The following is a 6,000-nucleotide window of genomic DNA, read 5'->3' on the forward strand; positions in this document are numbered from 1 at the left end:
CAAAGGAGTCTCAGAGCAGTTTACAATCTCTTTTCCTTTTCCCTCCCCACAACAGACATCCTCTGAGGTAGATGGATCTGAGAGCTCTCCCAGAACTGCTCTTGAACACAACAGCCTTGAGAGAACTTGTGGCTGAACCAAGGTCACATCAGCAGGTGTATGTGGAGGCGTGGGGAATCAAACCTGGCTCTCCCAGATAAGAGTCTGCACACTTAACCACTACACCAATCTGGCTCTCAAAAATTGAAGATAAATTAATAATATTAATGTTTCATAATAGATTCCTCATTATCAATATATTTACTTTATAGTCAGTCAAGTTGTTTAAACCACAAGTGCCATTACAAAATGTATACAATAAGAAGCATTGAAATAAAATGGTAGTGTGTCTACAGCACAATCATATCTAGGATACTGCATGTGAATTCCACCTGTCCCATCTCAAAATTATAGGGAAAATAGGAGAAACCTACAAACCTCAGAACACTTTCCTGGAAGTAAGCCACACTGAATAAAATTGGACTTAATTCTGCTTAAACTTGCTCCCTAAAATCACTTGGGGGTTGTTCATCTTCTTTATGAAGAAGAGCTTCAAGCTGGTAGGCTAAAAAAACAACCGGGGGGGGGGGGAATATGATAGAACTTTCAAAATTATGACTAGTTAGAAATGACTAGAAAAAAATTAAACACACAAGCTGAAAATACTAATATTTGGAATCATCCAAGAAAATTAACTGCTAATAAGTTTTAAGATACCCTCCACCCCCACAACAGCAAGGTATATTTCAGAGAAGCTTGCTTGGTGACCTTGGGCCAGTCATATGGTCCCAGCATAACCCAGGCTTGTAGGAAGGATAAAATGGAGACAGAGAGTCCACATTGGAAAGAAAAATAGGATATAAATGCAGTAAGTGAGCAAATAAATAAATGTACCGTTGTCATGCAGCATGGAATTAAGCTGTGAAATTTCAGTGTGTTAAAAGGTCTGTAAAGAATACTTCAAAAGACTGGTGGATTGCTGCAATTACCTTCAAAAGTCAGAAATATAATATCTATGTAGCAGATGCTGGGGACTAATAAAAAAGAACTGCACACTGCGATCATGTCTGAATTGTGTATTTTCTTCTGATATGTGGCCAACTATTGAAAGTAGAGATGATATAATCCTGAGCTAGATGAACCATCATTCTCATCTATCATAGCCGTTATGTTCTTATGAGACAATAATCACATTCCAATATTCATTTACATTGTCAAAACAAACCAAGGGACCAAGCACTTAAGGCTGCAGTCCATATATATGTGCATTTTTTCCTCTTTTATCTAAGAAGATAAATTTGATGAAGTTTGGTAGGGCAAGTGGACAAAAAGAAGACTATAGCTAATGTTTTTCACAGATTTACATTAAGCCAAAAGCTTTACATATTTGAAAACCATTTAATTTTTTTAAAAAACAATAAAAACATGAATAATCTTCAGAATTTCCAGATTTAAAAAACTGAGATTGAAAGATATATATGGCGGCAGCGTTTTAAGCCAACTTCAAAGTAGTTCAGTCAAGCCTGTCCAAGAACAACTCTCAGTGTGACACAACAGATCCACTTTCTTTTCTAAGCTCCCAAGCTTACAAGCTTTTATGTTCCATTCATTCTTCATGTAAATTAAGCTAGTCATACCAAGTGAAGGCTCCAACAACTTACACTACAATTTTTATTACTTCATTTAGTTATGTATATTTTGCTTTTTATTCAATCTAAAACCAGTTTGGTGTAGTGGTTAAGTGCGTGGTCTCTTATCTGGGAGAATTGGGTTTGATTCCCCACTTGCACCTGCTGGAATGGCCTTGGGTTAGCCATAACTCTGGCAAAGGTTGTCCTTGACAGGGCAGTTGCTGTGAGAGCCTTCTAAGTCCCATCCACATCACAGGGTGTCTGTTGTGGGGAGAGAAGATATGGGAGATTGCACGGGTGGGGTATAAATCTGCAATTCTTCTTCTTCTACTACTACTACTGACTGCCACAGGATTGCCTTGTACATAGCACTGCATAACTAAATGGGGGGAATGATGACACCAGATCTGTAGAGAGGTTGTTCAAGCTGAAAGGAGCAGCTTTGCTTCTAGTCTGATTTGCATGCCTTACTTAAAATCATGTGACACTGTGTTCTACATAACCAGCAAAACAAATTGTTCAATGTCTTTTAAACAACATTGCAAGCTCTTTAAAAAACAAAATATATGAATAAATACTGCAAAATACTGCAGAATAAATACTGCAAAACAGTACTTGATTAAGAAGCGCCTAAATATTGAGGAAACTAAGCTGGTGTGTTGATAGCGTTCCATGTAAACTGAGCTGAGCTTACATAGCAGAAAAAAGTGGGACATAATTACTACATGTGTCAACGATATTATAATACAGGACAGTCATACAGATAAGTTTAAAAAAAAAAAAAAAAAGCCAATAAGAAGTGTTACTAAGACATGCTGTTTATCAAACAAAGGCAGTTTTAGCAGTCTGTCTGGCAAACTATAAATTGTTACCATCCTTAAGTAGATAACTGGAAGGTGTACTTACATTCCAAACTATTCTCCCCAAACAAATACCTACAATCCTACAAAGAAGTATTTCTTCCTATATACCATTCACGATCCAAGGCTAATAATATACACACTTAAGACAAGGATCACTTTAAAATGCTGCACAGTAAGTTTGTTACATTTTAGATTAGTGATGTTCCTGTGACTCTTCTCAGTTACTGAGTCCTTCATTCAAAAAGGTACTACAAGTTTTTTCTAAGCTTAACCAGACCAAATGCTAGCCCTGGGGTAACTAAATGTGCTTAACATAAGAGCCACATAGAATACAACGATGTTTGAGAACTGCATTACGGGAGGGAGGGAGATGAGAGAGGGGGGAGAAAGAGAGAGAAAAGAAAGCAACTTTAACTTTGAATGCATTCTCCAAACCATTGGGTGCCTTGGCTTGGAAAAGTGCTTTAAAGAGACAAACGCCTTCTCCAAGCTGGTTGACAGGGTGGTGGGGGCTTCGAGAGCCACGCAATATGTGGTTCCTGTGTCACAGTTTGGCCACCCCTGCATTAGCATGTATTTCTGTTTTGCTTGATCTCCTCTTCACTCAGAATCAAGTGAATGCTACGTTCAACATTATTACTTCTTAATAAGTGTACTGTTGTTCACCCACACTTCTCTGAGTGGTAAGAAGATCCAAGATAGCATTTACGTGGTGTGGCTCCCTTTGGAGGACAGGGCACAGGAGACTGTATTTTGTAGGAGTTACTTTACTTACAAATTGTTTATTTGTAAGTAAAGTAAGTAAGTGAAGCAGAGAAACTTCTACAGGGCAACACAACTGCTACCTTGTATCAGATCCCCAGAGAAAGAGAGCTTTGGCATCCTCAAGCTGCTTCATTTTATTTACCTACAAAAACATTTTTTACAGCTAACATGTTTCCACATATGTACAGAATCTAAAGCACTATTTGTTGATACACAAGATTTCACCTTGGGAAGCCCTGACCTGGATAGCCCAGGCAAGCTTGATCTTGTCAGATCTTGGAAGCTAAGCAAGAACGACCCTGGCAAGTACTTGGATGGGAGATCTCCAAGGAATACCAGGGCTGGGACACAGAGGCAAGCAAGAGAACCTGCCTGAATGTCCAAGCCCCAATGGGGGTAACCAGAAGTATATATATGTGTATGTGTGTATATATATATATATATTTGGCCACTGTGTGATACAGAGTGTTGGACTGGATGGGCCATTGGCCTGATCCAACATGGCTTCTCTTATGTTCTTAAGTCAACCATGACACACACAGAGTGAAACACAAATGCTCCCCCCCCTTCAAGTAAAGATCACCCTCTCCAAGCACCTAATCCTACAGTACTTGGACAAAGCCATGTCATAAAACTTAAACCTCACTGAAAAAATACTTACAACTGTTAAGAAACACTACTCTTTTTCTGTCATAGGTTCTGGCTCATCCTGAGCATGCCACTTTACGTCAAAGCCATAGAAACAGATCCATTCCCAGTAACGAAACACCAAAGCTTGCAACAGTACTTAGGGATTGCAGCTTTTATTGAACATTATTTACATAAAGCAGAAGACGCACAGTAGAAGAAGATATTGAATTTATCTCCCACCCTATACTCTAAATCTCAGAGCAGTCACAATCTCCTTTACCTTCCCCCCACCACAACAGATACCCTGGGAGGTGGGTGGGGCTGAGAGAACTCCGACAGAAACTGCCCTTTCAAGGACAACTCCTCCAAGAGCTATGGTTGACCCAAGGCCATTCCAGCAAGTAGAGGAGCGGGGAATCAAACCCGGTTCTCTTTACCGCCTTTGGTGCCTGCAAGCCCTGACAGCCAGCTGGGCACCTGAGCACTCCCTCTCCGGGGTTCCAGAGCCAGTTTGGTGTAGTGGTTAAGTGTGTGGACTCTTATCGGGGAGAACCAGGTTTGATTCTCCACTCCTCCACTTGCACCTGCTGGAATGGCCTTGGGTCAGCCATAGCTCTGAAAGGGCAGCTGCTGCGAGAGCCCTCTCAGCCCCACTCACCTCACAGGGTGTCTATTGTGGGGGGAGAAGATATAGGCGATTGTAAGCCGCTGTGATATTCAGAGAAGGGCGGGGTATAAATCTGCAGTCGTCTTCTTCTTCCTCCAGAGGGTCTTGCGCCGGGCCAAGAAGCGCAGGTATGCGCGCGCCGCCAAGTTGCTCCAATGCCCTAGATTCGCACACGCACAAACAAGGCGAGGAAACCCCTCCCCGCCGCTGCATCGCTCTGCCGAAACACGCACCCGGAGGGAAAGCTCTGTTCACACGGTCTTTTCCGGAGGGTGGGAAAGGGCCGCCCTCCCCACCACCGCACACACCGCCCTCCTGTGAAACGGCCGCCTGACCGAGTTCACGGGGGGAAGCAGCGGCAGAGGGGCACCGCGAACGGGAAGGCCGGTCCTCGTTATGAAACGCCCGGGCTGCCTGTCCCGTCTCCACCCCCGCAGGGTGCCCGAGAGGCGAAGGCGGGAGTGGCCGGGCGCGAAGGGGAAGAGAAAGAAGCCAGGGCTTCTCCCCCGCGAGGGCCTGGCTAGCGGGTCCCGCGAGGCCTTCCTTCCCTCCCCTCCCCTCCCCTCCCCTCCGAGAGGGGGACCCTTCGAGATCATGTATCTGCGCCAGCACGCCTGTCAAAGTTTACCTCAGCGCTCCAGCCGGGAAAATCCCCCAGAGCTCCCCTCAGAGCGGCGTCCTTCCCACCCCCCGCCGTCCCCCCCAGCCCTTACTGTGCCTCTGCCGCTGCCTCCTCCTGCGCTCTTCTTCAGCCTCTAGCCCGCCGCCACACAGAGGACTTCTCCCCCGCTTTCCCTCAAGGCAGGCCTAGGGACCCTTCGGCACTGCGCATGCACCGCCCTCCCGCGCTGTACCGGCAAAAACAGCAGTAGCGGCAAGCGGCGGTCTCCAAGCCGCTCCGGAGGAGTCTCAAAGGCTGCAGTGCGCGTGCGCGGACGGAGGGGAGTTTAAGCGACGAGTTTGCTGCGAGAGTGTCGGCTGGAAGTCTCAGACGGGGTCCGGACGGCTGTGTTTCCCTGGTCGGGACCGCGCATGCGCCGCGGGGCCTCGTACTACAAAACAGCCGCAGACGGAGCCGATGGTGATTCCCCTCCTTCGTCAGGAGCCCGAGTGTAGAGAGCAGCGGAGCGTTGTGCGCGTGCGCGGTTGGAACAGCTTTCCGAGGAGGGTAGCGGCGCGCGCGCCCAGAAGGCGGGGGAGGGAGTTCTCGCTCTGCGGTTTGTTCCATGACCTCAGATTACCCTGCCTGGGAGAAGAGACTGGAGAGAGAGAGAAGGAGGGGAGGGCCCAGGCGGCTCTCCCATTCGTCCGCTGCTTGGCGGAGGTTCTCTGAGACAGAGCCAGTTCGGTGTAGCGGTGAACTGCGCGGACTCTTTTCTGGGAGAAATGAGTTCGATTCCCCATT

General features: G+C 46.0%; 1 protein-coding gene across 1 annotated transcript in view; it reads right to left on the bottom strand.

Moving 5' to 3' along the window:
* Positions 1–5,458, bottom strand: part of CLOCK (clock circadian regulator) — a 48,447-nt gene extending 42,989 nt beyond the window's left edge. Inside the window, exon 1 of the mRNA XM_060246380.1 lies at positions 5,309–5,458. The gene's annotated coding sequence lies outside the window, so the exon portion shown is untranslated. The remainder of the gene's footprint in view (positions 1–5,308) is intronic.
* Positions 5,459–6,000: the final 542 nt, after the last annotated feature.

Source organism: Heteronotia binoei, chromosome 9, assembly GCF_032191835.1.
Source record: "Heteronotia binoei isolate CCM8104 ecotype False Entrance Well chromosome 9, APGP_CSIRO_Hbin_v1, whole genome shotgun sequence".
Lineage (NCBI taxonomy): Eukaryota > Metazoa > Chordata > Lepidosauria > Squamata > Gekkonidae > Heteronotia > Heteronotia binoei.